Source organism: Schistocerca nitens, chromosome 5, assembly GCF_023898315.1.
Source record: "Schistocerca nitens isolate TAMUIC-IGC-003100 chromosome 5, iqSchNite1.1, whole genome shotgun sequence".
In the NCBI taxonomy this organism is placed as follows: domain Eukaryota; kingdom Metazoa; phylum Arthropoda; class Insecta; order Orthoptera; family Acrididae; genus Schistocerca; species Schistocerca nitens.
Window position 1 is genome coordinate 348,317,641 of NC_064618.1, and position 22,367 is coordinate 348,340,007.

Below are 22,367 nucleotides of genomic sequence, written 5' to 3' on the forward strand. Positions count from 1 at the left end.
TACCGCCCCACTATATTATCACAAGCTGCACCCCCTCTTCGTGAGTCCTGTCGCTTATATCGCTCCTTCCTCTGGACTCGTGACTGGAACACACTAACATGCTACCATCAACTGAAACAACAATTAGATATTTACTCCATGCTCTAAAACGCTGGTACTGGCGCCAGACACGTACCAGACTCAATGCTACACTCCAGTTAACTCTTCCAAGTACTGGAAAGCATTCCATCGACTTACTGGCATCCATCCCATCCCGTATTACCTGATCCTTCACAACAACCTTCCCTTACCTAATGACCTGAGCGAAGTCAAACACTTTGCATCCTATCTGATGCTTTCTCCACCTCTGATAACCCTCACTTTGACTAGTCCCAGTACCCTACTGTTCATAAACGCACAGATACCGTATACCACCTGTGGATCCCAGCTTCTGATACTTGACCAAAATACCAGACACAGAATTAAACACGCCAATCACATGAAACAAGTCTTTCACAGGAAACAACGCATTACCTGGGCACGTCCATAGTACCTGTCACTACTTCAAAGAATGCTGTATCTTCTTTTTCATCGCCCTTGAAACCCTGTTTAACACTAACCTTTCCACATGCTACTATTCAAACCTGTGAAAAACCGCCAGAGACCCTCTTTTTCTCAAACCAAACAAACGCCTACCAATACCTCCTTGAACTGCTCCTTTTGCCTCACCGCAGTGTTTACCAAGTTCTTTGAATGGATCCTCTCCCAACGCATCCACCACCACCTGCACCAACACCATCTGCATCCTGTTACCCAGTGTGGCTTCCATCTCTCCCTCCTATGCTGCTGATCAGCGTCTGAACCTCACTCCTCTCCCAATAACCGTAGATCAGCAGACCAGGAACTGCACAACTGAGATGGTTTAGGACACACACGCACTGAAGTGAGGCAGTGCACCATGTTGTATCCACATCCTCTCACAAACAGCCAAGTTTACGTTCTCCATGAACTCTGAACTCTTTCCACAAACCTATAGTACAAGTGGCCATTCTGATGGACACGTAGAAGATATGGTCGAATGAGATTGTCATCCACATTGCAAGCCAGGGTATTCACTGCTAAACGTTCTTGATGGTGTGAGTACTACAGCGTGGAGGTTTACCCCCTCCCTCACATGCCTATTCCTGCTGTTGGAAATACCATCACAATCAAATGAGGCCTAGTCAGTAAACAGCCTGATTTGGAGGGACTCAGGTCGATAAATCCATTGTTAGAGCAACCACTGACACAATGCTACCCTTAGCGAAAAGATCATTCACACGTATTACATGGATTCGTTTTGGGTGATAAGGGTGTAACTGTTGTTAGTGGAGTGCTCGCCACAGGCTAATATGTGCAGCGCACCTTTCACATGAAATACGAGTACTTATAGTGGGACCGCTGCAACACGTTCCAGCACCACCTCTTCAAAATAGGGTGTGCGAGTGGTCCTCATTTTGCCAGTCCCTCGTTCCTTATTTCCAATGAACCAGTCTGCCGCATTCGTCCATCGAGAGAAACACTCGTCGGGACGGATGATGCCTTTTAGGAAATTGTTCCATGTACGGGCCTTTCGGCAGCGAGAGCATTATAACGTACCTGCCCGTACACAAGATGCATGTCAGTGGGGAACTGTACCGGTACTGCTCCATCGTGTTACACTGTATGTCTCTGAACAGCAGTGGGTAATGAACGGGTGTGTCGATACATAGCTCGAGCGTTTGTGATCCCTATCAGTTCGGATTGAAGGAGGACGTAGAAGCAATTCAGAGGCGGGCTGCTAGATTTGTTACTGGTAGGTTTGATCATCACGCGAGTGTTACGGAAATGCTTCAGGAACTCGGGTGGGAGTCTCTAGAGGAAAGGAGGCACTCAGGCAGTCATTTTTCCCTCGTTCTGTTTGGGAGTGGAACTGGGAGAAAAGATGCTAGTTGTGGTACGAGGTACCCTCCGCCACGCACCGTATGGTGGATTGCGGAGTATGTATGTAGATGTAGCACATTCTGTCATGGGGCAATGTAAATACGATACAACAGAGCAACCTTATGGACTAGTAAACAGAACCTGCATCATGACTTCCTAGTAATCAGGCGCGTCGTCCTGTTTTCCTTGCTTGAAACAAAGAATCTTAACAACACAGTACGTGTTAAGTTTTAGGCATGTTACTTGTAAATAAGCTGGAAAACAGTAATGCTAGACAAAGCAGTAGAAAATTTTCTTCCGTATCTCCTTATCCTGGCTTCACTGACCCCAGGTTCCCTACCTCAATTGTTCACTGGAATACTCTGTATCTCCTGTTACATTTCTGCACGCACTTACGGAAACACCCTGTGTAATCTGTTCATATGCGTTCCTTGCGTTAGTAGCCACTCATCTGTTTTCTATGTAGTGTTGTAGCACTTTGTGAAAACCACCCCCTGAGTGTATCCAAACTGCACCACAAGTTATTCGTAAGGTGGGCTGCAGAGGGGTGTAACATCGTAAATCACTCTGTTATAACAGCTTGTAACACATTGGGATAGAGATAGCTGGGACTCGGCAGCTCGCTTAACTACCTTCCCCATTACCCATCCACTTATTCCCCTCAAGCACATCACAACCTCACAACAACTCTTAACACGCTTCTGCTGTGCTGAAAACAACTCTTGTGAGAATTTTATACTTGTAAAACACTATTTTTAATAATAGGCGATTTTTCCATCCCCCGAAACACGTCAGCGACTAGTCATACAGAGAAAATAAACAGAACTTTTTTAGAGAAAATTTTGTACAGCTGGAGAAATCTTTTTTTTTTTTTTTTGGGTTTAAGGGCGCTCAACTGCTGAGGTCATTAGCGCCCAGTCACTGTTGTGAGAGCACATGGAATCTGGTAAAACTCAAGGGGATGGGGGGACACCAGAAGGACCTGACAAATATGCAGATAAAATAAGTAAAAAGGTTAAATGTCTTTGGACAAGCCAGTTAAAGTTATAAAACACAGAATACGAGCAGCTGCTCGAGCGTCATCAGCTAAAACATCCGGTAAAGTAGATGTCAGGGACAGGACAACACGAAATTGACTAAAACGGGGACACGACAATAAAACATGGCGCACTGTTAATGCCTGACCACAAGGGCACTGCGGGGCTGGGTCACCGGAGAGCAGGTAGTGGTGGCTACACCGGCAATGCCCAATCCGCAACCTGGTCAGAAGGACCTCCTCGCGCCGAGATGGTCGGGAGGATGTTGTCCAAGCAGTTGGGAGCGGTTTTACTGCCCGGAGCTTGTTTCCTTGGAGGGATGACCAAGCATCCCACCACAACGACACAAGCCTCTTACATACATCCCCACGAACGTCAGATGACGGGACACAATGGGAGGCTGGTCGAGGCAGGAGGACTGCAGCCTTGGCTGCAGCATCCGCAGCCTCATTCCCAGGCACTCCTACATGTCCAGGAACCCACAGAAAGCTGACAGAACCACCATTATCAGCGAAAGAATGGAGGGACTGCTGTATCCGTTGAATCAAGGGATGGATCGGATAGGGAGCTCCAAGGCTCTGAAGAGCACTGAGTGAGTCAGAGCAGAGTACATACGATGAATGGCGGTGGCGGCGGGCATACTGAACGGCCTGATGGAGAGCAAAAAGCTCGGCCGTAAAGCTGGAACATTGGTCGAGGAGCCGGTACTTAAAGGTGGCGGCCCCGACGACAAAGGCACAGCCGACACCATCGTCAGTTTTGGAGCCATCGGTGTAAATATAGGTGTGACTGGCAAGTCGAGCACGAAGTTCGACAAACCGTGAGCAATACACTGCAGCCGGAGTACCCTCCTTTGGGAGCGAGCTGAGGTCGAGATAAATACGAACCGGAGCCTGGAGCCAAGGTGGTGTCGGGCTCTCACCCTCTCTGAAGGTGGTAGGGAGGGCAAAATCCAATTGTCGAAGCAGGCGACGGAAGCGGACTCCGGGGGGCAGCAGGGCAGACACATACAACCCGTACTGACGGTCGAGATAATCGGCGAAGAAGGACTGATAAGAGGGGTGGTCGGGCATAGAGAACAGCCAGCAGGCATACCGACACAGCAGTACATCGCGCCGGTAGGTCAATGGTAATTCGGCAGCTTCAGCATAAAGACTCTCGACGGGACTTGTGTAGAAGGCTCCGGTCGCAAGACGTATCCCCCGATGGTGGATGGAGTTGAGCCGGCGTAAGAGGGATGGCCGAGCGGACGAGTAGACGAAGCTCCCATAATCCACCTTCGATCGGACTATGGACCGATACAAGCGAAGCAGGACAGTGCGATCCGCTCCCCAAGATGAACCGCTAAGAACTCTGAGGACATTAAGGGAACGTGTACAACGGGCCGCCAAATAAGAGACATGTGGAGACCAACACAGTTTCCTGTCCAACGGGAGCCCTAGAAACTTAGTTGTTTCCACGAATGGGAGAACAACGGGACCGAGATGTAAGGATGGCGGAAGGAACGCTTTATATCGCCAAAAGTTGATACAAACCGTCTTCTCTTCAGAGAACCGGAAGCCATTTGCCACGCTCCATGAGTACAGGCTTTCTAGACAACGCCGAAGGCAGCGCTCCAGGAGGCATGTTCTCTGGGCACTGCAGTAGATCGCGAAGTCATCGACAAAGAGAGAGCCTGAGACATTAGGTGGAATGCAATCCATAACTGGATTGATCGCGATGGCAAAAAGGGCTACGCTCAAGACGGAGTCCTGAGGCACTCCGTTCTCCTGGAGGAAGACATCGGACAATAAGGAACCCACACGTACCCTAAACTTTCGATCCGTTAAAAAGGAATCAATAAAAAGGGGCAGGCGACCGCGTAGGCCCCACCTGTGCATAGTGCGGAGGATACCTCCTTCTCTAACAGGTATCATAAGCCTTCTCCAAGTCGAAGAACACAGCGGTAACTAGAAGGAAGGTGTCTATCCTTCCCGGGTTTGGGTATAGGAACAACAACGGCGTCACGCCAACGCATGGGGACTTGACCTTCGGTCCAGACGCGATTGTAGGTACGAAGATGGAAGCTTTTGCCCGCCGGAGAAAGGTGTGCCAGCATCTGAACGTGAATGGCATCGGGCCCCGGAGCAGAGGACCGGGACAGTGCAAGCGCACGTTCGAGTTCCCGCATAGTAAAGGGGGCATTATAAGTTTCCAGATTCAGCGAGTGGAAGGAAAGTCGCAAGCCTCTTCTGCCTCTTTCCTGGGAAGGAAGGCAGGATGGTAATGGGCGGAGCTTGAAACCTCCGCGAAAAAGCGGCCAAAGGCGTTGGAGACAGCCACAGGATCAACAAGGACTTCATTACCTGAGGTCAGGCCAGGTACCGAGGAGTGGGCCTTAATGCCCGACAGCCGGCGCAGGCTACCCCAAACGACGGAAGAGGGAGTAAAACTGTTAAAGGAGCTGGTGAAAGAGGCCCAACAAGCTTTTTGCTGTCTTTGATGACTCTACGGCATTGCGCTCGGAGCCTTTTGTATTCAATACAATTCGCCAACGTAGGATGGCGGCGAAAGGTGCGTAAGGCACGTCGTCGAGCACAGATAGCGTCCCTACAAACCTCGTTCCACCAGGGGACGGAAACGCGACGTGAAGAAGAAGTAGTACGAGGAATGGAACGTTCGGCAGCATAGATGATGACAGCCGGGAGGTATTCGACCTGACTGTCACAACTGGGAAAATCGTGGTCCGGAAAGGTCGCCAGGGAGGAGTAAAGTCCCCAGTCAGCTTTCAGTATGTTCCAGCTCGAAGGACGTGGGGATGGGGTGTGGTGCAGGAGACGAACGACACAGGGGAAGTGGTCGCTCGAATAGGTGTCAGAAAGGACATACCACTCGAACCGACGAGCAAGAGTGGTAGAACAGATCGAGAGGTCCAAGTGGGAGTAGGTATGAGTAGAGTCCAAGAGGAAAGTCGGGGCGCCAGTATTGAGGCAGACAAGATTGACATGGTTGAAGACATCCGCCAAGAGTGAGCCTCTTTGACAGGATGCAGGAGAGCCCCAAAGGGGATGATGGGCATTGAAGTCGCCAAACAATAAAAACCGGCGGGGAAGCTGAACGATCAGGTGCATCATGTCAGCCCGACTAACAGCAGATGACGGTGGAGTGTAGATGGTACAAACTGAAAAAGTAAAAGCTGAAAGAGTAATGCGGACAGCTATTGCTTTGAGTGGGGTGGTCATTGGGATGGGATGGTAATAGACATCGTCCCGAATGAGCAACATGACCCCACCATGAGCTGGGACACCGTCCACAGGGGTGAGGTCATACCGCTCCGAGGTATAGTGGGTAAAGGCAACACGGTCAGTCGGGCGCAACTTGGTTTCCTGGAGACCAAGGACGAGCGGACAGTGCAGGCGGAGGAGCAGTTGTAATTCCTCCCGATTAGATCGAATACCTCTTATGTTCCAATGAAACAACGCCATCGCTAGTCAAAAAGTTGGAAGAACGAGACGGGGAAGAGCTGGTCACCTCGACGGCCGCGGAGGGCCAGGTTTCGAGGGAACAACGCTACAACCGACGGGAGGCGGATCCGGTTCCATCGACTCGTCGCCAGCTGCGGCCGCTGTTCCTGGTTTTTTTTTTTTTTGTTTTAGGGCGCAAAACTGCTATGGTCATTAGCGCCCGGTCCGTGACTTAGGAAACAGTAAAAATCCGAAATTGAAAACCAGCAGCAATGGGAACAAAGTCATAAAATTGGAGAAACTAAAAGCAGAAGGAAGGCTTAAAAATCCACTACAGAAAGGGGTTGGTTGTCCCCAAAAAGGCTTCAAATGACTGACGTCATTTCACTGTCACTAATAAACTGGAGAACGCAGTCGGCTGAGCGCGTGTCATCTGCTAAAATCGACGAGAGATCAGGCGATAGCTGTAGATGGGAGCGTAACGGATTAAAATAGGGGCATTCAATTAAAAGGTGTCTTACCGTCCACAGCTGAGAGCAGTGGGGACAGAGTGGGGGAGGAGCGCCGTTTAAAAGATGTCGATGGCTAAAAAGACAGTGCCCTATCCGGAGTCTAGCTAAAATCACCTCCTCCCGACGACGCGTTCGGGAGGAAGAGGTCCAAGCGCAAGGAAGGGCTTTCACTTCCCGCAATTTACTATGGGGAAGTGTTGACCAATGCGCATGCCATAAATGAGCAACTTTGCGACATAAACCGCTCCGTAGATCGGTGAAGGGAAGCGACTGAATAGCTGGCCGAGGAAGAGAGACTGCAGCTTTGGCCGCTATATCGGCCGCCTCATTCCCACAGATACCAGCGTATCCCGGGAGCCAGAGGAACGCCACCGAGACGCCCCCCAGGTGGAGCAAGCGCAGACAGTCCTGAATCCGGTGGACCAGAGGGTGCACAGGGTAAAGAGCTTGGAGACTGAGGAGAGAGCTGAGAGAATCTGAGCAGATAACGTACTGTATCCGCCGATGGCGGCGGATGTAGTGGACAGCCTGGAGAACAGCGTAAAGCTCCGCAGTATACACCGAACACTGGTCGGGAAGCCGAAAGTGATTTGGGGTGTCGCCAACAATATAGGCACTCCCTACACCTAACGATGTTTTCGAGCCGTCGGTGTAAATAAATGTGGCGTCCGTCATTTGTGCACATAGAGCAGCAAATGCCCGACGATAAACAAGTGTAGGGGTACCATCCTTGGGAAATCGACAAAGGTCACGGAGCAGGCAGATCCGGGGACGGAGCCAAGGCGGTGCTGTACCCCAAGTTGTCAAGAAGGTTTTAGGAAAGCGGAAGGAAAGAGAATGGAGCAGTTGACGGAAGCGGACTCCCGGGGGTAGTAGGGAGGAGGAGCGGCCTGCATACCCTACATCAAAGAAGGCGTCGAAAAAAAGGTCATGGGCTGGATTAGCAGGCATGGAAGACAGATGGCTAGCATAACGACTCAGGAGGACTGCTCGGCGATTGGACAGCGGAGGTTCAGCAGTCTCAGCATAAAGGCTTTCCACAGGGCTAGTGTAAAAAGCTCCAGACACTAAACGTAATCCACGGTGGTGGATAGAGTCGAGACGTCGAAGAATAGACGGCCGAGCAGAGGAGTAGACTATGCTTCCATAATCCAATTTCGAGCGCACTAAGGCGCGATAGAGGCGGAGAAGGACCACTCGGTCCGCTCCCCAGGAGGTACCATTCAGGACACGGAGGGTGTTAAGCGATCGCAGACAGCGAGCCGAAAGATAGAAAACGTGGGAGGACCAGCACAGTTTTCTCTCAAACATAAGACCCAAGAATTTAGCGACGTCTGAAAACGGAAGGTTGACAGGTCCTAGATGTAAGGAGGGCGGAAGAAACTCCTTACGTCGCCAAAAATTAACACAAACGGTCTTACTGGGAGAGAAACGGAAGCCTGTTTCGATGCTCCAAGAGTGGAGGCGATCGAGACATCCTTGAAGACGTCGTTCAAGAAGGCTGGTCCGTTGAGAGCTGTAGTAGATCGCAAAATCATCCACAAAGAGGGAGCCCGAGACATCAGGAAGGAGACAATCCATAATTGGATTTATAGCGATGGCAAACAGTTCAACACTCAGCACGGAGCCCTGGGGTACTCCGTTTTCTTGGGAGAAAGTGCGGAAGAGAGTGGTGTTCACCCGCACCCTAAATGTGCGCTCTGCCATAAATTCGCGAAGAAAAAGGGGCAGCCGACCTCGAAAGCCCCAAGAGAACAGTGTGCGGAGGATGCCTGTCCTCCAACAGGTATCGTATGCTCTCTCCAGATCAAAAAATATTGCTACCGTTTGGCGTTTCCGGAGAAAATTGTTCATGATATAAGTGGAGAGAGCAACAAGATGGTCAACTGCAGAACGATGCTGTCGGAAACCGCATTGGGCAGGTGTTAAAAGACTGCGGGATTCCAACCACCACGCTAAACGGTAATTCACCATACTCTCCAAAACCTTACAGACACTACTCGTGAGAGAAATGGGGCGATAGCTAGAGGGGATATGTTTGTGCTTTCCAGGTTTCGGAACAGGAACGACGATAGCTTCCCGCCATCGTCTGGGAAAAGTACTGTCGGTCCAAATTCGATTATAAAGGCGAAGGAGGTAACGCAGACTATGGGTTGATAAATGCAGCAACATTTGGACGTGGATACCATCTGGTCCTGGGGCGGAGGAGCGAGAAGAAGAGAGTGCATGTTGGAGTTCCCGCAAGGAGAAAACAGTATTGTAGCTTTCGCGATTTTGAGAGGAGAAAGCAAGAGGTCGCACTTCCGCTGCACGTTTCTTCGGGAGAAACGCTGGCGGGTAATTTGAAGAGCTCGAAATCTCGGTAAAGTGCTGACCCAACGAGTTAGAAATTGCGACGGGGTCCACTAATGTGTCATGCGCGACAGTGAGCCCAGAGACCGGGGAGAAACTAGGCGCGCCTGAGAACCGTCGAAGCCGACTCCAAACTTCAGAGGAGGGAGTGAAGGTGTTAAATGAGCTAATAAAGAATTTCCAGCTTGCCTTCTTGCTATCGCGGATGACACGACGGCACCGCGCTCGGAGCTGCTTATAGCGGATACAGTTGGCCAAAGTAGGATGGTGGCGGAAAACGCGGAGAGCACGTCGCCGCTCACGTAGTGCATCACGGCATGCCTCGTTCCACCAAGGAACTGGGGGGCGCCGGGGCAATTCGGAGGTGCGTGGTATTGAATGTTCCGAAGCTGTAAGAATAACGTCGGTAATATGTGTGACCTCATCGTCGACGCTGGGAAAGTGACGGTCATCGAATGTCGCTAGAGACGAAAAAAGTGTCCAATCGGCTTGGGCAAACTTCCAGCGTCGCGGGCGCATATATGGTTGTTGAGGCTGCAGTCTAAGGACACATGGAAAGTGGTCACTCGAGTGTGTATCATCAAGGGCGAACCATTCGAAGCGCCGAGCTAGCGGAACAGTACCGACCGCAAGGTCCAAATGAGATAAATTTGTCGTGGAGGCAGACAAAAACGTAGGGACCCCAGTGTTGAGGCAAACTAGATCTGCTTGGTGGAAGACGTCTAGCAATAATGAGCCACGTGGACAAGGATGTGGAGATTCCCAAAGCGGGTTGTGGGCATTGAAGTCCCCAACCAGCAAATATGGGGGTGGAAGCTGACCAAGAAGATGAAGGAGATCAGCTCGTGCCATTGGTGTGGACGATGGAATGTATACAGTACAAAGAGAGAACGTGTATCCGGAACGCGAAAGACGGACGGCGACAGCTTGGAAGGAAGTGTTTAAATGGATTGGGTGATAATGGAGAGTTTCATGGAGAAGAATCATGAGTCCTCCATGTGCTGGAGTGCCTTCAACAGAGGGGAGATCATATCGGACGGACTGAAAATGAGGGAGAACAAAGCGGTCATGGGGACGCAGCTTTGTTTCCTGAAGACAGAAGATGACCGGCGAGTAGGATTGTAAGAGGATCGACAATTCATCCCGATTGGCTCGAATACCGCGGATATTCCAGTGGATAATGGACGTAGGGTGAACAGAAAATGGAGGAATGTGACCAAGGTCGCTGTCAACTCAACGACTGCTCTGAGCTTGCGACCGACAGCATGGAATGGCATTCAGCTGATCCATAGGTTGGTCAGGAGCAGCTCCTGCCACCAGCGACCAGCTGGTTGATCGGCCGCCAGCAGTGCGCCTCGGCGACACAGAAGACGGCCGAGGGCGATTTCCGCCAGGTGGTGCTGTAGATGGGACACGCCTTGGCGGAGAAGGAGAGGAACTGGGTTTCTTTGTAGCCTTCTTGGAAGAATGATGTTTAGAGGATGGAGGAACCGATGGTTGGGAAGTTGCCGTACGTAAAAAACTCTTCACGAGTATGCTCTTTTTTTGAAGTCTTGGTGTCTGACTTTTGGGCTCGAGATTTAGCAGAACTCGATGAAGGGTGAGCCAGAGACTGGTCAGGCGAAAGTGGTGAGGTTGAACGTGCGATCTTTGCGCTGGCCGATCTGACGACCGTGGCACTAAAGGTGAGGTCGCATGTCTGCGTGGGCGCCTCCTTTGTTGGCCGATGAGAGGCGAGGACAGCGCTCTATTTTCCTTTCTGAGGCACGGTGGTCTGTCGACTGGCGAATAATTTTCGAGCAGCAAAGGCCGACACCTTTTCCTTCACTCTAATTTCCTGGATGAGCTTTTCGTCCTTAAAAACGGGACAATCTCGAGAGGAACCAGCGTGGTCACCCATACAGTTGATGCAGCGAGGGGATGGAGGTGGACAAGCACCCTCATGGGCATCCTTGCCACACGTAACACATTTGGCCGGATTGGAACAGGACTGGCTGGTGTGATTGAACCGCTGGCATCGATAGCAAAGCGTAGGGTTTGGGACGTAAGGGCAAACGGAAATTATCTCATAGCCTGCTTTGATTTTCGATGGGAGTTGAACTTTGTCAAATGTCAAGAAGACAGTGCGGGTTGGAATGATGTTCATGTCAACCCTTTTCATAACCCTATGAACAGCCGTTACACCCTGGTCAGACAGGTAGTGCTGAATTTCTTCGTCAGACAGTCCATCGAGGGATCGTGTATAAACGACTCCACGCGAGGAATTTAAGGTACGGTGCGGTTCCACCCGGACAGGGAAAGTGTGTAGTAGTGAGGTACGCAGCAATTTTTGGGCCTGGAGGGCACTGACTGTTTCTAACAGCAGGGTGCCATTCCGTAATCTGGAACAAGACTTGACTGGACCTGCAATTGCGTCGACACCTTTCTGAATAATGAAAGGGTTGACCGTGGAGAAGTCGTGACCTTCGTCAGACCGAGAAAAAACAAGGAACTGTGGCAACGATGGAAGAACTGACTGTGGTTGAGACTCAGTGAACTTACGTTTGTGAGCAGACATAGTGGAAGGTGAGGAAACCATTGCAGAAGAATCCCTCATGATTACCGGCGTCTCCGATGGCGCGCTCCTCCCTTGTGGGGGCCCTCTCTGAGGGCACTCCCGCCTTAGGTGATTGTTCACACCTCAGGTCACACCTCCCGACAAACGGACGGAGGGACCAATCGGCACTTTCGGAAGGTATCAGCTCGGGTAATCACCCCTCCCTGGGCCTGGCCGTTACCAGGGGGTATGTACGTGTCCTACCTGTCTACCCGGGACGGGGAATTACGCGTTACCCCGTCACCGGCTACGCATGGAAGTGCGTGGGTTGGCCTTCAGACACGCACAGGGAGGAAGAAAGAGAAAGGGAAAGGAAAGAAGAGAGGTCTCAAACGCCGCAGCGGAGAAAAGGGTAGAGAGAAGAGGTAAGGAAAAGAGAAGGACAAAGGAAGGATGAAGACTTACAAGCAAGGAAGGCGAAGAATGTAGTATATTTAGGAGCGTCCGTCTCCGGACGTAGGCACAAACCATAACCCCAGAGGGGGAGAAAGGGAAAGAAAGAGCCAGTGGTGAAGGGGGGGCGAAGATGGGGGATGGGGAAGGATGCGGAAAGGGAAGGTATGCAGCCCGGAAAGGAAGGAAGGCCACATCAGCTCAGGGTCCCGTGCTCGCTCCGCACGTATCCAAAAAAGAGTTGTGGATCCCCTGGGGGGTGTCCCTGGTTGTGTAGGAGGGGCAGCATCGTTTGCGGACGAAAGGCCAGCTGAGTGCCTGGCAGCAGAGCGTTCCGGCGAAAGTTAGGACGGCCGGGAGCAGCGACTCACGGATGGAGCGTCAGACGAAACGCGCCGGGGTGGAGAGGGGGATAGAGACTTCTTGGAGGCCTTCTTGGAAGGCCGAGGAGGCACAGGGATAGTGGGCTAGACCCGAAGAAGGTCCTCACGCGCGGGGCCCGTTTTGGAACGCCGGACCTCGGAAGTTGGGGTCTGGAACGTTTCCCCGATGGACACCTGAGAAGAGGATCGCTTCTCAGGTGGCGTGGGGGCAGGAGGAGGAGGAAGGGTGGCCCCTGGGGCAGAGGGGGTGGGGGCCTCGGGGGAGGAGGATGTGAAAGGGAGGGATTTGGGAGGCGGAGGCAGAGCCCCCTGATGGGCGGAGGAGGCGGAGGGGGGACAGGATAGGGGTGAGGATACCGCAGAAGGAGTGGACACAACTGAGGCAAACGAAGTGGTCAATGGCACGGGATGGAGGCGGTCATACTTCTTCCTGGCCTCAGAATAAGAGAGGCGATCCAAAGTTTTGATTTCTTTTATCTTCTTCTCCTTCTGACATGCGGGGCAGTCTGAGGGTCTAGGCGAGTGGACGCCAGGACAATTAATGCACCAAGGTGGTGGGGTGCATGTATGTTCCTCACGAAGAGGACGTCCATAAGCGCCACAAAGGGGCTCAGCCTCACACCGTGACGACATGTGCCCAAAGTGCAAACACCTAAAACAGCGCATAGGAGGCGGGACGTAAGGTCGCACGTCGCACCGGTAGCACATCACCTTTACCTTCTCCGGGAGAACGTCCCCCTCGAAGGCGAGGATAAAGGCCCCGGTGTCGATACGACGGTCTTTGGGGCCGCGCTGGACTCGCCGGACGAAATGCACGCCTCGGCGCTCCAGGTTGGCCCTGAGCTCCTCATCAGATTGTAACAGGAGGTCACGATGAAAAATAACCCCCTGCGTTCTATTTAGTGCCAGATGTGGGACAATGGATACTGGGATGTCCCCTAGGCGGTCGCACGCCTGGAGCGCCGCCGACTGTGTGGCGGAGGTGGTCTTGATAAGAACGGACCCTGAACGCATCTTGCTGAGAGCCTCGATTTCCCCGAAGATGTCCTCAATGTGCTGAACAAAGAACATGGGCTTGGAGGTGGCGAATGTCCCCCCATCGGTTCGAGAACAGACCAAATAGCGGGGGAAGTACTTCGCCCCAAGCCGGCGGGCCTGTCCCTCCTCCCATGGAGTGGCCAAGGGGGAAAGGGCAGGAGAACCAGAACTATAAACGGTACCTTTTCTTTTGAAAGACTCGGCCGCAGAGCGACCTGATACGTGTTGACGTTTCATCTGCGAAACGTCCGCCCCGATACCACCCACTCCGACCAGGGGCTCTCCCCACGGGCGCCACCCAGCCGCAGCAAGGGCCACCTGGCAGGATGACCATTGCCGGGAGTCCTGATGCCCCAAGGAGACGGTGCCATGGAAGGTCCATCATGATCATAGGTGCAGATGGGGACGCACTATGGGCGTAACTTGTAGGACCCATCAGGCATTTAGGCCCAATTTGAGGAATAGTGGGTATGGTTACAACGCCGTTACAGTGCTGGGTGCCAAGGTCTTAGAGCACGGAGGACCAGTGATACACCACGTAAGGCGTCCTTCCCCAAAAGGCTCGTACTTCTGTAGAATTTTGAAAAATGAAGGTCAAACCCTAAGGGGGACCATCACATGGAAGGCCGAAATGGTTGAAACTCCTTTCAGTCGCCTCTTACGACAGGCAGGAATACCTCCGGCCTATTCTTACCCCGGACCCGCAGGGGGAGGAGGGCAGCGTGGTGGGTAAAAATCGTAGAGGGAGACCAAGAGATGAATACACTAAGCAGATTCAAAAGGATGTAGGTAGCAGAAGTACTGGGAGATGAAGCTTGCACAGGATAGAGTAGCATGGAGAGCTGCATCAGACCGGTCTCAAGACTGAAGACGACGGCAACAACATGCAACCACAAAGAAGTGAACTTAAATGGCGTCCCGCTCCCCACATCCACACCCCCTCAACACTCTTAGCCCACCGTTCAGGAGATTTAGTATGTTGTTCATGGCCACTCGCCCATATCACTGTACTTTTTATGTCTTCACTGACGACTACATGTCAGTGTTGCAAGCCCTTGACCAGGCTACACAGGCTTTTCGACCGTGACGTTATGTATCCGACTGTAGGCGCCACAGGTACCTCGACACTTCCGACCAACCGGTTTTCCACTGTGATATAATAACACTATAATGAGAGTTTAATGCTTCCTATTTAAATTAACCACTGTATAAAAGCATTTCTTCTCACAGAAGGAGTGCCTCTTAAGTGCAACACTATTACAGTAGACAAGGGAATGAATGTTCCAAATATCGTCTGCTGCAAGGGAACGCGCAAAGATGCTATGTGTGATTTACATATGAAAGTCCACTGCGTCCACTCCGCCCTTCCTCTAACTGAATTGTAGGCAATTTGCTTACCTCGTGTCTTGTAGACTTTGCCCCCAACTGGTTCCTTCGAATTCGTTTCCTCTAGCTCGGTTGAGAGCTCTGACACTTGTGCAGTTCACAGTGCATAATAATGTGGCAAGGGGGTGGGTTTAAAAATGGACCAGCCAGGTTAGCCGAGAGCGCTAATGCGCTGCTTCCTGGACTCGGGCAGGCGCGCCGGCCCCGGATCGAATCCGTCTGGCGGCTTAACAACGGAGGCCGGTGTGCTGGCCAGCCTGGTTGTGGTTCTTAGGCGGTTTTCCACATCCCACTAGGTGAATACCGTGATCGTCCCCACGTCCCGCCTCAGTTACACAGCTCGCAGATATCTGAACACATTCACACTGTTCCATGGATTACACTAGACACCGACAGTTGGGGTACACTAATTCTGTCCCAGGGGATATGGGGTGGCGGCAGGAAGGGCATGTGGCTACCCCTTAAATTAACCTTGCCAAATCCGATTAACCATGCCGACCCTGCCTCATTGCGGGAAAACGGCACAAGCAAAAGAAAGGGGTGGGTTTAAAACGCTTAAGCATAATAGCAAAGTTTTAGGATGCCAACTAACTGTTTCATTTCACCAGTCTCAAAATTAGCAGAACTATTTCTACAGGTAGTCTATACTTAATATTCATAAAGAGATTCCTGGTCATTAATCATTAGTTCCCGAGTACCGCAAAAGCCTCAACAATACTTTGCACGATCTCAGAATCAAAATGACATCGCACAATATGTTTTACATGGCAACTTTAACAATTCCCTCTCTATGCGTGTTGCCTCCTCAAAAAACCGATCGTAAACTGCCTTGGAGGCAATTTTCAACAAACTTCCATCTTTACACGGGATCACGTTTCGTACATGGCTTCACGTATTACTTCCTCAGAAACCTATCGTAGACTAGTAATGAGCGATCTTAACGGTTTGGCGCCTACTCTCTCAGGGAGCGCTGGCAATTGGTCCATCCTTTCTATCAGTAAGCACCGACAGTGCCTAAAATTGGTAATTAGCATTTCCTAACGAAATGCGTGAAGTAGAAATTATTATTAACAAGTTCCCAGTACAAGTAATGTTATCATCACGGTTGGAGCTTAATACTAATGTCTGAACATTAAATATAAATAATAAACCATTCGCTTCTTGGCGCCCAGTGTGTTTGCTGAATCCCCACTGTCTCTCTGCTCAAATGTAATCAACGTGGAGAGGGATGTGGCATAAACGCCACAGTATTTCGGACCAGACCTACCTACACAGTTGATTTTGCCCAGTCGTTCACCAACAGCGGATGTGTTGCTGCCTTGGATGTCAAGTGTTCTGTTCCTTAACGAACTGTTCAGTATTTCAGTAGCGTGATCAGTACCAACGTATAAGTGGTACTTTGTTCTTAGAACTGCAAAATCAAGTCAGCTAACATCTACGCTGTTGCCAGCCGGCAGCATAGTGGCGTTTCGACTGTGTGCAGTGTTTCGTATGCGAATCTGACGTATTTGGGAAATTAATAAAAAATAATACGAATGATGATTACTACTGATCTGTATTAATGTTAGTATTAGTGTATCATTTCAATCTTATTTAATTCTTTCTTTATGGGCAACAATTTCAGTATGTACGAGGGTAATCCCAAAAGTAAGGTCTATTTTTTTTATAAGTACAGAACAATGTTTGTGTGGCAGTTGGTCACACTGTTCTGAAGAGTGCTTCACGCGCTGTGTGTAAACATGCGTACGCCGCGCTGAGGTGCTCAGTCTTGGCTTGGCAGCCGTTGAGAATGGAGCTCCCGTTGGATGTTACCGCCAAGTGCTAATTGCGCGCAGTTATTCGGTTTTTGAAGGCACATGGCACTGCGCCGATTGAAATACATCGTCAGTTGACGGAAGTGTATGGTGAGTCGTGCATGGATGTAGAGAGTTTGCAGCTGGTCGAACCGAAATTCACGACGAACAAAGGAGAGGGAGAACGTTAATTTTTGAGGAGACAGTGTTGAAGGTTGAGCAAAGCGTGCGTGAAGATCGGTGGATCACCCTGGATTATCTCTGTACGTTGGTTCCTGAGGTTTCCCGAAGCACCGCTCACAGAATTTTAACGGAAACATTGAACTACCGGAAGGTGTGCGCAAGATGGGTGCCACGCATGCTGACTGAGGACCACATGCGGCAACGAGTTGATGCCTCCCTCACATTTCTTCACCGCCTTGCAGCCGAGCAGGGCAACTTTCTGGATTCAATTGTCAAGGGTGACAAAACCTGGGCATACCACTTCACACCTGAGGCAAGCAACAATCATGCCATTGGCGGCATCCTCCTTCGCCAAAGCCGCGGAAATCCAAACAAACACAGTCTGCCGGTAAAGTCATGACAACTTTTTTTTGGGATCGGAAAGGGGTATTGTTGGTCGACTTTATGACCACTAGGGCCACAATTAACGATGATAGGTACTATGAGACTCTGAAAAAGCTCAAACGGGCAATTCAGAAGCCGAGAAGAGGAATGTTGAGCAAAGACGTACACATTCTCCATGACAACGCTCGCCCACACATCGCTCGGCAAACCGTTGCTCTCCTGCAACAATTTCAGTGGAACATTATCACTCACCCACCCTATGGTCCTGACTTGGCGCCCAGTGACTATCACCTGTTCCCTAGGTTAAAAGAACATTTGGCCGGAAATCGATTCATCTCCGACGACGAGGTGAAAGAAGAGGTTCGTAACTTTCTGAACAGCAAAGCGGCGAACTTTTATGACATGGGCATACAAGAACTGCCACAGCGTCTACAAAAATGCTTCGACAGAAATTTTGATTATGTCGAATAATAGCTACATTTTCAAGCTGTAAACTGATGTAAACCACTGTAAAAATAAACAGGTCTTTGTACTTCTAAAAAAATAGGAGACCTTAGTTTTGGTTTTACCCTCATATAACCAACCTCCTTTAAAACCTATTGTGATACATTAGTATTATTTTGATTGTTACAGAAATACTGGAAAGAATATTAGCTACGTACTTAAAATATGGATTCTTCGCCTAGAAACGCTAAGCATCTTCATGGTTCTTGTGCTTTTACATCTACATCATTACTGCGCAATTCACCATTAAGTGTCTAGCAGAGGGTTCATCGAAACACTGTAAGCCATTTCTCTACCGTTCCCCTCTCTAATGGCACACGGAAAACAATGAACTTAAACCTTTCTGTGCGACCTCTGATTTCTCTTCATTTATTATGATGACCGTTTCTCCTTATGTACGAGGGCGCAAACAAAATGTGTCCACATTCTGAGGAGAAAGTAACATCGACATTTCATGTGAAGGTCCTACCGCCGTGAACAACGCGTTTGTTTTAAAGACTGCCGCCGTAATTGGTGTGTGGTGTGTCTGTGGCACACACTTCCGCACTTCGCGGTAATACAGAACTATTTGTCCTCTTTTGAACTTTTTCGAAATCCTTCCTCAATCCTGCGTCATACGGATCCCAACCGCACAGCAGTACTCCAGAAGGAGGTGGACACACAGTGTAAGAAATCTCTTTCGTAGACCTAATACATTTTCTGAGTTCTGCCAATAAATCGCAGTCTTTGGTTTCCTCTCCCCACAACATTATCAGTGTGATCGTTCCATTTTACCTTATTCGTAATTTTCATCCTTAAGTATTTAGTAGAATTTACAGCCTTTAGGTGTGTGAGATTTATCGTGTAAACGAAATTTAGCGGATTCCTCTTAGTGTTAATGTCAAGGACATCTTACTTTTCATTATTTTGAGTCAACTGCCACTTTTTGCATGGCACAGAAATCTTGTCTAAATCATTTTGCAATTTATTTTGATCAGCTGGTGACTTTACAAGATGGTGAACGACAGCATCGTCTGAAAACCAAGATAGCTGCTCAGATTGTCTCCTAAATCGTTTATTTAGATCACGAAGAACAGAGGGCCTATAACACTTTCTTGGGGAACGCCAGATATTACTTCTGTTTTATTCGACTTTCTGTGATGAACTATCTATGACCTTTCTGACAAGCTCACTAATCCAGCCTCTCGACTGAAGGTTTGATTAGAAGTCGCTTGTGAGGAACGTTGTCAAGTCTTCTGGGGATCTAAAAAATATGGAATTAATGTAACATCCTATGTCGATAGCACTCATTACTTGGAAAGAAAGAGCTAGCTGTGTTTCACAAGAACGGTATTTTCTGAATCCGTGTCGGTTGTCAACCGTTTTCTTCGAGGTAATTCGTAACTTTCGAACACAGTAGACATTCCAAAATCTACGTTAATGATACGGGATGATAAAAAAAGGGAAATGCCCCGACATGATTTTCCAGTTGGATCAGTTAAGTAGACGGCGAACACCAGGTCAGATGTACGGTTTGTTCATCTTTAGTGTGAAGAATGATGGGGTGAAAGCTCTTATTCAACACAGTAATGGTAAGAAACGTCTTTTACCGTTACTACTAAAAATGATTCAGGCAGAATCAGAAAATTTCTTGTTCCACCTTCTGAAGATTTTAAAGAGAAACTAGGTGAAGTTCAACTCATTAAAATCTGCCACTCGCTAAGACATGAATACAGTTACGTTTCCTGACTGGCAAAAAATTTAGATTCCGTATTATAAAATGGTGGAATTGTTTTCAAAGGTGTAGTCAGATAGAACAAAAATGGAGACTCACGAGTAAAGTTTTGGCGCAATATTATATAGGAACTGTCGTAAGAAAAAGATCTTAATATTCCATTTTAGTATATATTGACACTACCAACAAAAGTAAAAAAAAAGTTGTTCCCATTCGTAGTTATTTTCTTTGATGAAGGCATAGTAAATTATCTATTTAGATTGTTATAAAGTACCGGATGTGGATCAGAGTCTACCAGGAAAACGATTATCAAAGCATTGCAAAAACTTTGTCTGGAGCTTACTAATGTTATACATAGTGCTGACAATGCTTCGGTCAATTGTAGGTCAGGTGATTAATGTTTAACATGCCGTAGATGATGAGGTCATTAGAGATGGAGCACAAGCACGGAATAGGGAGGGATGGTGAAGGGAACCGGCCGTGCATTTTCAAAGGGTCTATCCCGGCATTTAACTGAAGCAATTTAGGGAAATTACGAAAAACCTAACTCGACATTGCTGGACGCCAGTTTGAACTGTCGTCGTTCCGAATGGAAGTGTAATGTGCTAACTCTGTCAATTGTAGTTACACTTGCTTGGTGTTTCAGAAACTACAAAATCGCATCCTGAATATCGTTAAAGCTTACTGCTGTTATGCTGTGTTGCATAGTGCAGCAAAACACTGCATGAAATTGCCTTAATATTGAAAGTCTCGTTCGATTGTTTTTGGTGAATTTTCTGTCAGTGCTGAAAGAGTGGAAGTGCTTAAGGCTTTGCCTTTGTTAAGATAGTCGTGCCGTATTTCGCCATGCAACAGTTAGGTGAGCAACTTTAGAGCCAACTGTGGAAAGGCTTTTGCTTGATTGGAAAGCAGTCAAAGGGTATTTCCTGCAAGAGTGCAGGAAGATTATCTGATCTTTTGTTGCTAGTGAACTAACTGGACTGCTACTTTTATTTTGTACGTAGTTAACTAAATTTCGTAAACGTATTAAAGTTTTGGAACCTAACTACATACACTTTGTAGAATTATATCTTATCGTCACATTGAAAGAGATTAGATCACGTAAAAAAATTGTTTCTTCGCAGTAGAAGTTAAGGGAGGAATGTGAAAACGAAATGAGGCTGAGTAAAATAAATTCAAAAATGAAGCTCTCATAGCTGAACATATAAACTGGTTTGACTACGAAAACCACCTTTTCAAATTTTCTGTTAGTCGATGTGGGAATAACGATCATATATCAAAGGCGGTGAGTGTATAAACCAGAGCGTGTTTATACGAAGATCTGTACACTAAATCAAACTTTGGTGGATGTAAAAGCTTCTTCAGGTCAATTTAATGTGGCAGCAGTGCTCTCGACGACAACCTTCGTTTCCGTGCAGTTTCGTAAGCTACTTGAGTGCTACTCGTTTGTAGTAATGTAAAGAAGTAACAACGAAAATGTGTTCAAGGACAGTCATCGCACATGGAATGTGGTGACTATGTATGCGAACTGGTTGTGCGGGATTTTCGTACAGAATAAATGCCGAGGGCCTTTCAAAAATTTAAAATAGCGGAATCTTAGCTGAACAGCAATCTTCCTTGTCCACCTGACGAAAAAGATGCGCACATTGAAAAACGAACGTATAACTTTAGGAAGAGAGTACACGCAAAGAAACTGCAGGTTTTCAATTTTTTTAAAAAGAATTTCAAGTCGCAAATGTGCCAAATCTTGAGAATTCCAAGATCACTGTTTAGAGGAGCTAATGGCTCTGAGCACTATGGGACTTAACTTCTGTGGTCATCAGTCCCCTAGAACTTAGAACTACTTAAACCTAACTAACCTAAGGACATCACACACATCCATGCCCGAGGCAGGATTCGAACCTGCGACCGTAGCAGCAGCGCGGTTCCGGACTGAAGCGCCTAGAACCACTCGGCCACCTTGGCCGGCGATAACACATAAAGGACAGGTTTTTCCGTTATTGACCTAAAACTACTACACTGTCAGTTAACCATTATGCTCACCGCGCAATAAAAAGATTCGCATATAAGTTCAGATCAAGGAGTTGAAAGCTAGCCATAACGGATACTGATAGGACGTTGTCATGGTTGAGACTGAATAAAACTCAAACTACGTCATTTATCGCCCAAGATTTTTAAGTGAAATACATCTGAATCGAGACGCAGAACAGTTCCTATAACTTTCCTGAAAGAGTGTGTGTCAATTTCCTTCCGGAATTCAGAAATACCCGATCTGATACTTTTTGTTACTAACTAGTGGGAATTTTCAGCAGAATAGTCGTACGTACTCACAGCCCAGGGGCTCAGACGACTGTGTACCGCTCCGTGTACTGGGACAATCTGCTGACGCGCTTAAACCTACTCAACGTTGGGCCAATTTATCGGCCGGGTCGACCAGTTTCGCATTCACGTGTCACGACCGACTCCACTAAGCGATTGCAGCGCCGCCCTGTCGTTGTGAGTTGTTTGTAAGGTCCTTGAGTGTATGTGCTACGAGATCCTGTTTCTTTTTAAAAAGAAACAAATACTGGGTTTGCATTGGATGTAACAAGGCCAAAAATGCCGAGAGAAAGCTGTGAGCAGAGAAGGGGCTAAAGCACTGGAAGAAATTCACCGACGTTCTATTACTTATGCGGCTTGGAGCTGACGATTTTTCGGAATTATCTAAG

General features: G+C 48.7%; 1 protein-coding gene across 1 annotated transcript in view; it reads right to left on the reverse strand.

Annotated features, from left to right (window-relative positions):
- LOC126260952 (juvenile hormone acid O-methyltransferase-like) overlaps positions 1-22,044 on the reverse strand; it is a 92,405-nt gene extending 70,361 nt beyond the window's left edge. The window contains exon 1 of the mRNA XM_049958464.1: positions 21,991-22,044. The gene's annotated coding sequence lies outside the window, so the exon portion shown is untranslated. The remainder of the gene's footprint in view (positions 1-21,990) is intronic.
- Positions 22,045-22,367: the final 323 nt, after the last annotated feature.